Source organism: Cupressus sempervirens, chromosome 7, assembly GCF_028749045.1.
Source record: "Cupressus sempervirens isolate cs-2001-9-10 chromosome 7, ASM2874904v1, whole genome shotgun sequence".
In the NCBI taxonomy this organism is placed as follows: Eukaryota; Viridiplantae; Streptophyta; class Pinopsida; order Cupressales; family Cupressaceae; genus Cupressus; species Cupressus sempervirens.
Window position 1 is genome coordinate 880670095 of NC_143124.1, and position 13205 is coordinate 880683299.

A 13205-nucleotide genomic window follows, 5' to 3' on the forward strand; every position below is an offset into this window, starting at 1 on the left:
CTAGGAAGACTTGCCTTTTTTATTTGATGGTGGTGTTGTCTTTTCTATATCCTCTTGTGTGCTATTTTTCCACTCCTTCTTCTTGCCCTTTCCTTTATTTGAAGTTTGAGAACCCTCATTATTGGCCACCAATGCCTTAGACTTGGTTGAATTGAGAATCCCCATTAATTGTAACTTCTTTTCTTCATCATCCAACAATTGAGCATAATGATCAAAAATGACTTTTTGATAGGCAGCCCTTAATGTAGTTTTTGTGGTGTTGTAAGAAGAAACAAATGTGGAGTACGCAGATGGCAACTTATTATGAATGAGATAGAGTGACCTATCATCTTTAATATGACTACCATTATCATCAAGCTTCGTTCTTAATTCATTCACCTTTATGATGAAATATTGTATAGAATCAAATGTCTTAGGATCTAAGGAGACAAGTTCATCTTTAATCTTGTAAACATCCTCCTTAGACATTTTACCATATAGGTTTTTGAGGGTATCCCAAGCATCCTTGGATGTCTTGTACTTCTCTATCTGATAAAGGATTTTATCTTCAACCCCCAACATAATATCACCTAGGGCTTTCCTATCTAGAGATTTACAATCATTAATGTCACTTTTAGATACTTGATCACCTATTGATTTAGGAAGGGTACCATCAACATATTGGAAAACTTGATTATGCATTAATTGACACCACATTTTAATGGACCATGTAGCATAGTTATGTGGTGTTAATTTTGGAAACTTAAAATTTCCCATGATGCAAGAAATGAAAGAAAATAGTAGGAAAAGAGGAACACAACATCACAAAACACCCCCCCTTTTCACTCAATCAAACCCTCCCTTCTCCAAAAAAATGCTTTTGGCACTTTATATGTAGTGTGTTTACAATGGCCACTTGCAAATTTTGGCCTTAGTGGACTTCTTATTTTTCTTTTTTTACAACCTCCTTATAGAGTTCAAAAAAGGAACAGTACAATGTATCTCAAATATACAACAATTTTGAAGTTATATCAAAGCATCACAATGCAGAAAAAGGACCTGTTTCTGAAAGTGACACTTTTTTCCACTCAACCCTATAATCTAATGGTAGATCTGGAAAGTAGACAAAAAAATAACACACTTTCAAAAAAAGGAACCTATTTTTGAGTCTAGATGAGCCCGATACGGAGCAATTGAAGTTGTAAAATGCAGGATTGGACAGGTACAGTCACCAAAAGATGTAATTTTTGACAAATTCATGCACCAAAACTAGAATAGAACTACACCACTAAAAAATTTAGGAAAGTTTAGCCAAAATCAAAAAAAATTGCACCTGATTTGGAGCTCGAATGACTGAGATATGGCCTCCCAAAGTCGAACTATCAAATCAAAAATGAATCTGGAGAAGGGTCTGATCAACAAAAGATGAGGTTGAAATTTGATGGTCAAACAGCCACCACAGTAGTTGTAATTTTCCTCTGAATGATGGTTAGACGGTCATCAATTTTATGACAGCAAAATGATGATGTCAACATACTCGACCCCCTAGATGATGTCACGGCTGATGTGGTTGTACAAATTTTGTACGGTTGTCACACAAATTTACATGTGGCATAGTAGGGATGTCCAACATGTCTTCCAAGTTGGCAGTATGGCCTTCGACATGTGCACTCTGATGTGGTAGGTTGCGTATGCGTTGACATGGGGGCGTGGTCCGACATGGAAGGACACGTGTCTGAGTTGATTGGTATTTTTTGTCATGTCTTGGACAGAGGTCTACGTGTTAGTCCTTGTTGACTGGGTGGAAGTGTACTATAGTGTGACATTGTGTGGCTTCCACATGTTTGATGGAGTCACGCTGATGAGTTGGAATGCCCATGCGGTGACTATGCAGTATGGCAGGTTCTGTGGACTGCAAGTGTAATGTGGCAGCACGTGGCTGGTGAGAGGATTTTTTGTCATGGTTGAAAAATTACAATGGATGGTGCTAAGGTTAGAAAGCAGAGTCATCGTTGTCGGAAGGAGGATTTGCAGGTGCCGCTAGTGTTGGTCACTACGGGCGGGAGGAAATTGTTTATCGGCAACCAGAAATTAAAAGCCAATGAATGATTTGTCCCATACATGTTATTAGGTGATAGAGGTAGAAGTGTTTAAAAACACAATACCATGAATGTAATGTAAAGTCGTCGTGTGGTGTGTAAACCCTTGTCGTTGGTTGATGAGTTGTGAAGGCCGCTAGGGGTAGGTTGTCAGATTAATTTGATGCGGTTAGTACTGTTGATAAAGCCCACCAAATATTAAAGGAATATTCTACAAATATTCCCTATAGGAGCAGGGGTGTCGCTACCCAATTCCTGCAAAAAAAATCTCTGCAGCCCTGACAGGCTAAAAAAAAATTGAAAAATTGCTGATGAAATATTACAGAGAAAAATTAATTACAAATCTGAAACATAAATCAACAGATCCAATAAATGACCATACTGGATTTGCAAATCGAGCCTTTGAGTGCCGATTTGCAAAAAACAATTGCCTCATAATTGATTTTAGCCAAAAATAGATGAATTTATAGTTGATTTTCACTGAATCGTTGTTCTAGATGCAATAGTAAGGTTCGTTTTGGCTCTAGATGCTCCCATTTCTATGGGTTCTTTGGGTCTGGGTCGAGGTGCTGAAGCAAGAATGGTCTTGAACAACTATGTGAAGAGAATCTCCCTCAACTCTAATACCAAGTAAGAATTTTCTTTAGGGAAAAATTCACCCAAGACCAAGGAACTCAAGCATAGGCAGAATAGTAGCCCAAAAGAGTATGATCAGAATGATGATATGATATTCAATTCAATGTGTAAGTACACTAGGAGTGTCTGTATATAAAGGCCTCTGGAACACTTCTAGAATGTCTAGGAGTCGGCAACATGATAAGTCATACAACCAAGCACATATCCACCAAGCGTGGGTTATCCTCCATTAACCACACGAGTAAATGTGATGATGAGAGGATAAGCCTACAAAGGTATAGAACACAAAATTATGTTGTAGACACCATGTGCTAAAATAGGAGTGTGAATAACTATGTTGTCTACATGACAACTCAATTAATTATGCAAACTCCAGTGTTGTAGACACCATGTGTTGAATTAGAGTTGCTTGCTCCAATGTTGTCAACATGACAACTCATAAGAGTACGCAAACTCCTAAGTGCCTCACCTAAGAAATAATAAAATAATGTGTTGACCTAAGTAAACTTAAATAGAATGTAATAAGTAAATACTTATTTACACCAACAGTGTGAATGCATATTCATGAATAATAATGGAGCTAATGGTTTTATTGCATTGTTATAATTGTTGTTAGGATTAACCAAGAACAGAAATAACATTTACATGCAAATATGAACAATATCAGATAACAATAAATCGCAAATAACAGAACACAAGAAACCAAGATTTAACATGGTTCACCCAATCCCTCGGCTACATCCATCAAATAGCGAGTCCAATATTATTATGATCCAATGATTACAACCTAATTACAATCTATAATCCCTTACATCTCAATACCACCGCAATAAGCAATTGTCGCATCACACCTTACGAAAATCCTTAACCCTAAGCCCTTTTTATATAAGTATTTTTGTTGCTTTAGGTTTAAAATTAGTTACAACATGTTAGTACAAAAATGTCGATAAAATAGCCCCAAAAAAATTTCTCAAGGGCTACGCCCCTAAACCTCCTGAGAGTCATTGCCTATCGGCCCCGACTATGTTGGGGGCTACTACCCCCAAACCCTCACTCGAGGCTCGACCGAGGAATTATGGAGTATGTACAGTACTTCCTTGATCAATCACTACAAACTAACAATCTCCCACTTGGGTACTAATCAAACTGCATACTAGAAAATGATCTCTCATTTGGAGACTAATCATGTAGCTATGTTGCTACTTCATGAGGCTCCCACTGGATCAAACCACCTTGGACTATATTGTTCTTTTATTTTGCTCAATCTAAAAGACCAAACAAAGCTAAAGAGGAGTTAAGCTTCTCCCTTGTCACCACCTTTGTCAACATATATGTTGGATTGTCATCTGTATGTATCTTTTCTAGTTGTAACTATCCATCATCTAAAACTAACCGAATGAAATGGTATCGCAACTATATGTGTGTTGTCTTTGAATGTAGAGCAGAATTCTTCACAAGATGAATGGCACTCTGACTATGTGTAAACAAATAATTATCCTTTTGTGGGTGTCTCAATTCTTCCAAGAAGAATTGAAGTTGTATTATCTCCATGGCTGCCTCTATAGCAGCAACATACTCTACCTCTATAGTGGATAAAGTGTTTACCTTCTGTAAGCTAGAAACCCAGCTCACTACTGCCCCACCAACAGTAAATACATAACCTATAGTACTCCGCCTAGTATCAATATCCCCTGCCAAATCTAAGTCAACATAGCCCTATAAATCAGTAGTAGAGCCCCCAAAATGTAAACACTTACTGGATGTTGCTCTCAAATATCTAAGAATCCATTTAATCGCATTCCAATGTTGAAGCCTTAGATGACTCATATACTAGCTAATGACTCCCACTACATGTGTAATATCTAGCCTCGTACATACCATAGCATACATCAAGCTTCCTATAGTTGAATCATGAGGTACTTTGGACATCTTATCCTCCTCTTCTTGTGTCTTTGGACACATCTCCTTAACTTCAAATGACCAAGTAAAGGTGTGCTGACAGCTTTAGCATTCTCCATAAAGAAACGTTGCAACACATTCACAATATAATCAGCTTAGATAATGTCAATTTTTGGTTCTTCCTATCTCTGCAAATTTTCATACCAAGGATTTTTTTTTTCTGCCCCCAAATCCTTCTGGAAAATGAATATGCTAACTGACATTTTAGGCCCTTAATGTGATCCATGTTAGACCTAGCTACAGGCATATCATCAACATATAAACATTAAATAATGTAGTTTTCATCACCCAACCTCTTAAAATAAACACAATGATCTAAATGACACCTATTGCATCCATGCTCATGCATAATAACTATAAAATTTCAGATACCATTGTTAAGGTGCTTGCTTTAAGCCATATAGACTTTTCTTCAATCTGCACACTAAGTTCTCCTTATCTTGGACCTCAAATCCTTGTGGTTGCGCAATATATATCTCTTCATCCAAATCACCGTGAAGAAAGGTTGTTTTAACATCAAGCTACTCCAAATGCAAATCTTCAGTAGCCACAATACTTAAAACAGTGTGAATAGAAGTCATTTTAATAATAAGAGAGAATGTCTCATCAAAATCAATACCCTTTTCTATGCAAATCCTTTTGCAACTAACCTGGCTTTAATCTTTTCTTACCTCCATCATCTTCTTTCAACCTATAAACCCATTTATTCTGTAAATCCCTTTTACCCGTAGGCAACTTACATAAATCTCAAGTATTATTTTTCAATAAGGAATCCATTTCTTCTTTCATTGCAAACTCCCACTAAATCTTAGTATCCACCTGCACAACTTCATCATAACATTCAAGTTCACAAGCATCTGTTAGTAAAATAGAGTACAAAGAGGGAGAAAATCTTTCTAAAGGTCTACTTAGCCTTGTTGACCATCTAACATTCACTTTGGTGTGTGATATTTGTTGTTGTGCTTGATGCAAATCATGAGAAATTTTTGAAACGTCATCTTTTGGAGTATCATCCAGCATTACATAATCGTCTTCTTTCTTCTGATGTTGATGCAACAGATCTTTGTACAACACTTTCTCATTGAATATGGAATCCCTGCTTCTTACAATTTTATGATTTTCAAAATCCCAAAGATTATAACCAAATTCATCAATGCCATATCCAACAAATATACATTTCTTTGACTTAGGTTCAAGGTTGGTTCTATTTTCAGAATCTATATGTGCAAATGCTTCACAACTGAATTTTTAGAAAAGAATAACTCACCTTCTTACCAGTCCATGCTTCCTTTGGAATACCATAGCCCAAAGGAGTAGAGGGACCTCTATTAATCAAAGATAGCCTCCACCCACATTTTTAAGGGAAACCCAGCATGCAACCTCATGCTCCTTGTACGCTCCATTATTGTCATGTTCATGCATTCAGCCACTCCATTTTCCTATGGAGTCCTTGGGATAGTTTTATGTCTACGAATACCATTAGTGAAGCAATAATCTTCAAATTCATGACTGCAATAAACACCACCATTATCAGATCTGAGACATTTTTATTTTTTACCAGTCTCATTTTCAACCAAGCATTTACATTTCTTAAAAGTTTGAAATACATCATATTTTTGTTTAAGGAAATAAACCCATACTTTTCTAGTTGCATCATCAATAAATGTAATATAATAATGAGAGCCACCAAGGGAAGATACCTGAGGTTGCCCCCATACATCTATATGCACAAGCTCTAATTTTTATTTGTGTTTTCCTTCCCACTCTTTACAAAACTCACTCTCTTTTATTTTCTGTACACACAACTTTCATAGAAATCCATATTGGCACATTTCAGACCTGGTAAAACTTGCTTTGAATGAATTAATTTCATAACTTTCTCACTCATGTGCCCAAGTTTGTAGTGCCATAGTGTTGTATCAGAATCTACAGTAACTATTTGTTGTCCCTGCTCAACTCCAACTATTGTTCCTAAACATTCATTTTTCTCTGAAATAATTAATCGAAGAGAGTTTTGAGATTAAAAAGAAAATTCTAGAATAGAAATTTAAAAAGTTTTTTTTAAAAAAATTCCTATCAGATTAATATTGGAAATAATTTTTATTTTTTTAAATAATTAATTAATTAATTAAAATAATGGTGTGAATTTAATTTTTTTTTTTTTTTTTTATAAAATTTAAATTGAAAATATATATACATAAAAGATAACGTTTGATTGATAGCAAATTTTAATAAATTTAAAATTATAAAATTAAACAATATACACACCTTTTTACACAATTTGGTGATGTAATTGTTTTGATGTTTAAATTAAACATAAAAAATTAAAATTAAAAAGAAAATATATATAAAATAAAATTACAAATCCCGCCCTCTTACCTTATTGGCCGGCGGCATTCATGTGTACCTCTGCACTGTGAAAGTTGCAGGGTACTGCGCTCGGTGGGGGGGTACTTTTATAAGAGGTCGGCAGCTATCATGAATAAGGGGATACGTTAAAGTTTTCTTTATAAACTTTTATTAATATCTTAACTAAAATGAGATACGTTTAAGTTTAAGTTTATAAGTTTTTATTAATATTTTAGATAGAATAAGATATATTAAAGTTTTTATAAACTTTTATTAGATTTTTTAATTAAAGTAAGATACGTGTGAAGTTTTTTATAAACTTTTATTAATATTTTAATTAAACTAGTTTGTTAATAGTTTTATATAGATTTTAATATTATTTTAATTTATAATATTTACTAATAATGAAGTTTATTAATAATTTATTAATATTTATTAATTAATTTAATAATATTTATTTAACAAATTTACTAGTTAATAAATATTATTAATTAAAAAATCTTTTTAAATAATTTTATTTGTTTAATTATTAATTAATAATTTGTAATGCTAATTATTAATTTATGTGAATGCGAATATAATTATTTATTAATTTAATTAAAGATAATTTAATTAAGTTTAATTAATATTTGAAGATAACTTAATGGAGTTTAAAATTTATTTAATTGTTATTGATTAACAATATTGATTTTTATAAAATCATAGTTATTATATTTAAAATCAATAAATAGTTATTTTTATGAACTAAACAAATGAATGGATTATCCTCTTATTATCCTTTTTAAGAAATTGATTTTTATAATGAGGGAACTTTATATATATTTGAGTTAATCAAATGGGTGACTTGTAGATTAAATGGAGAATCTTATACGCTTGAGATATACTTTGAAATGAGAACTGAAACCTCATATATAACTTAACCATGTGAATCAAACCCAAACTATAAAACATGTACTTGCATCTTGTTTCTATATGTGATTTATGCTTTGGGGGTTTTGGGGTTGACCTAGTTTGACCAGTCGTAGGTTGTTACCAGAGGCTCAGGGGTTATGTGATTGTGATGCTATGTTGTTTTGTTCTCGATCTTTCTAAACCCAACCATGGTGATGTGTTGATATGCTCTATGATGGATGTATTCACTGGTTGTTATTGCTTTCCAGTACTCTTGTGTGAAGTTGAGGTATATGTATTTGATTTACCTGACTTAACCATTTTTGAGTCATCGATCAGTTATATTTGATTTGCTTTCCAATCATTTTGAGAGGACTAAGGTGTTTTGAGTGATTTGTTCTTGATGATGTTATGTTGTGATATGTTTTCACTTGACCATTTGGGAGTCTTCGATCAATATTGTGATTTATTTCGAGATATTTCTCGGTTGCTCGTTGAGAACGATTGGATATTGTGATTTATCATTGATGCCTTCAGTTGCTGATAGAGAATTGTTGTGATCATTATGATAATTATTTGATGCTTTTTAGTTGCTCGTGGAGAACTGATGTGATTATTGTGGATTATATTTATGATGTTTTCAGTCGCTTGTATAGGACTGAGGTGATTTTATTATGATTCTTTGATTTGTGATTTCATGAGCCTAGGGTAGGTTATCTATGTGTAGTGTCAGGAAGTGGCTTGCAATGGGGGTCGGGGTCCTAAGAGGTTGCTTGGAGAAACTCATTTTAAGTTGTTTTTAATAAGTGATAACATTTACACTAAATGGGGATTAAAATGAACCTAATAAGATAATTGTATGTTCTCTCCCATGCCTTGAGTGCTAGTACAAACTAGGATGGGGTAGACAGAACGCTTGGTTGCGACCTTGCATTCAATAGTATGCCTCGTCAGTACGAGAGGATACTAGTGGCTACAGGATCATAGGGGACCCGGGATTCCTAGGGGATTGCTTGGGTAACTTCCAACGTGATTTGTGCGATGACACTTTCCCGCTTGCATAGTAGGTTTCCTACGTGTCTTTGTGGTGCTTCTAGGTCTAGATGTCGATCTATGTTGGAACCTTTGAGTTAGTATACTTATAGGATTTCTTGGACTTAGAGAGTATTTGTGTTATGTAATTTGATATACTGTTTGGGACTTGAGATTATCTCCTCAGCGCGGTGGGAGTGGGCCATTTAGGTTCTACACGGTCGGGTGGTAGTGCTTTTTACTCTTACCATTGAGATCTGTTCGTAGTCACCGTGGCTGGAGCTTCTTGGTATGCTTCTTTATCATGTTTAGATGATGTTGTTTACTTATGCTTTATTGTAGCATGTGATTTCTTTATGCATATGTTGTAACATGTTTAGGTGTGACATCCCTATTATGATAGTATCGATGATCTCTTTGGTGGCTTGGGATGTTATGCGTGGGGGATGGCTAGGACCCACGATGGTCTAATGATGCTATTGATGGTTGGGAGGAACCACACACTTAGTTAGTTGTGCTTTATGATGTTATATCTTTATGATGGATAGATGTACTATGTATGTTATTAGTTTCATTTATTTTATTGCACTTGTATCATGGATTTGAGGATTGTGATTTCTTTCTATTTCTACATATGTATATTCTTTTAAGCCTTTCATACCTTGTGACATGTACAGTGGATGATTGAGCATTCCGGATATAATTTGCCATGAGGCATTTGGAACAAATGTATATTATGGACATTGAACTTTCTCATTATTCTTTCATGTGGATGTGGTAGTTGTTAGACTTAGAATTAATTAAAAATTTAAATGTGACTCAACTTCTTGAGATCCTTAAGGAATGTAACCTGTTATGCATGTTTACAGTTGATAGTATGTTATTGCTTCCGCTATTATGTGTTTGATGTGTATGATTATCTGTCTTGTTTCTTTTTTTAAAAAATGTTTAGCAAACTTACTAAAACTTTAGGTTAATTCTTTTGGATCCCTTGGCGAGGCGTTATAGAGAGCATCTAGCATTGTAAGGGTAATCTTGTATCACCCAAAAATATGTTTGGAAATAGTTTATGTTTGATGTGTTTGCATTTTTTGATACACATTTGGGTAGAATAGAGAGTCCAACTCTCATATTTTTTGTTATTACTTTTCTAGGTTAGTGTTTTGACACACCTTACGATACGTGCAAATGTAGAAAATGGGTTATTTTTTCATAGTTATAGTTATGAAGAGTTAAAAGGTGAATTGGAAGAAATGTTGTAATTAAATTTTAAATAACTCTAAAAAAATAAATAAGGTCAAAAGGTTTCATGGTTTGGAAGTTATTACAATTTTAAGATGCTTAGAGACCTCATAGAAATGTTTCAGAATTAGATTGGATGCACTAAATAGCATTGCACATCCTCAAAAAATGGGGGTGCGTCCATAGGAAGCCTAGGGCTATAGAGCACTCAAAGAGATTTTCGAAAATGTAAATGATTCGTCAATTGGAGTCCCGGATCAAAAGTTATGTCTCCCAAAAGTTGGACTATCTTTTCTAGAACCTTTTATTTTTGCACCGACTTCTAATTGAACTCTAGAACCTTCTGCTTTGGCGTCAACCACCAAATGGAAAAATGTAAGTTGTATTCCTAATTCTAAACTTGGGATAGGCTACTTAAGGCCCTTTCTTGAGGTGTAAAATGTTTTTTTGGCAGAGTCGGGAGAAGGTAATGTGAGAAGAGGTTTTCTCCAAATTTTGATAATATTGTAGCCCATATGGCATGTAGTTGGGTATGTATTTGTTGTACTGCATGTAATAGCTTCTTATTTTAGATAATATAAGTTTCCTTGTTAGATAATACTACTTTATTTGAATTTGAATTTTGTAATTTAATAATTTGATGTGATAATTTCTTTTGAACCATAATTATAATATTTATCTTTACATTTGACATTGATCAATGATCAAATATTATAGATTCACACACACACAGTTGTAGGTGATACACATATGCGCACAATCCTTTGAATCAACATGGGACAAAAAAGACATGAATCCATTAATTAAAATTTTGAACCCAAATTCATCCCCAAATATGTGTAGGATTGTATGTGATACACATACAACACACAATCCTTTGAATCAACATGGGCAAAAAAGACACAAATCCATGAATTAAATTTTTTAACCCAAATTCATCCCCAAACTCGAATCGACAACCTAGACTATTATTTTCAATATTGTAGAATACTATATAGTTTCTAAATTTGATTGTTAGAATTAACAACTTAGACTATTATCTTCACACAATCAATTCTAAGAATTATCTAATATTAATATGGATTATGGAAATCTAATTGCATTGACTACTGCAAAATATTATAATACATTATCAAAATGTAAAGCTAGTTAAACCTACCACAACCCCACAACCACCTAAACGATAATATATGCCCTTGCAAAAGTTGACGATCTATTATGAACCTCTTCTACACAATAGACCCCTATTAAGCCACAATAGTATTGGTATAGTTTAAATGCTCAATCTGGAAAACAACATTTTAAAAGCTGGCAAAAGTTAAGGTAAAGATCAACCCTACCTGTTTACTGAACACGCCAGGCATATTAAAGCCAAGCAAAAAGATCGTGGCAATCAAAAAAAATCATAACTACCTACAACATGAATTGACCGATTCAAAGTTAGTGTGTGATATTAGTGTTTCATACTAGAAAAAACATATCAAAAAATAATTGCATAACTTTAATGACAATTATGCCCTTCAAAATTATTTTAAACTAGCACTTGCACCAATAAGGTGCAATGGTTATGCCAATAGCAAGATATATGCTTTGTATAATATTTTTGAAACTACGAAAAAGTGTTTGTTTTTTCAATATTAAAAAAAATTCACATTGTTTGAAATAAATATTTTTAAGTCTTCTTATGGTCTACAAATGTGATAAAAAGAAAAGAAACGAAAGAGCATAAATTCAAAGGGATGAGATAAGCTTCATATATCCAAATCATTTAAAATATCTAGCTTAGATATAATACAACTATTAATTATTAATTCTCTATCTGTAATTTTTTTAAGGTGTTGGCTAATCTCTAGACAAATTGCACCAAAGATTAAAAAAAATCGACATGATTATTTTTCAGATTCACGTAAACACAACAAAATTTTCTCAAAAAATTATTTATTTTCAATCACAAAATATACATATCATGAAGATCAAATGCTGAAACTTTAAAAAAAAGTGTTTTTATTTTTTTGAAATTTAGTCAATACTGCAGTTTGTATGGAGGATAGCCACGTCCTTTTTTAGATGCTTTAAAAAAAATAAAATATAGCAAAATTGTACTTTTTAAAAAACATTAGTCACATTTTTTAATCAAATAGAGCTGAAGATTTTTTCTAAGAATTTGGTGACATGAAATTCACCTAAAATTGAGCTAACCAATTCATTTCTAATCATTTTCTTATTTTAAGCAATACAAATGAGGTCAAAATTAGTTTTAATGAAAACCTCCATTGTGGAATTCTTGTCACTTAATAAAAAAATGATCTAAACCCCTCTAATAATTTATAATCCAACCATTAAAAAAAAACATTGACTTTTTTAATACAATTATTTTTACAATAAAAAATATTAGCAATTTAAATTAACAGGCGTTGCAATTAAATTAACTAATAACACGACTATTGGAAGACGCTTATAGCTGTGTCCAACGTTTTTAAAACTGGACAAGAGGGGTCCACAATTCGAAAAGGAAAAATTCTTATGTTAAATGCTTCGAGTATTTAGTAAAAAGCTATTTCTGCTAAAACAGAGATTCAACCGAGAAAATCAAAAGATAATATCATAACTTAAGAAACATAAAAATTCCTTTAAAAAAATCTTTCTTCTCAAGTTTTCATAAAGTATTGAGAATGAATATAAATTTTCTTTTCAATTTTTAATTAAAAGCAATGCAAAATAAATTTTAAAATTCATTGGGTACTAAGCTTCAAATATTCCTCGAAAAATTACTATATTATTGTGTAATTCTTTCTAAATTTATTTTAAGTCTAAAAATAAGACAAATACTGGACAGCCAAATGTCGAGCAAAGGAAAAACATATCAAAATATAATCTCTCAACTCTAGTGTCAATTATGTCCTTCGAAATTATTTTAAATTATAGCAATAACATTTGTCAACTTCGCTACTATGGTCCACTACGCCTTTATGCTTTTATACAATTCCACATAATTACAAATTCCCACACAAGTAAATT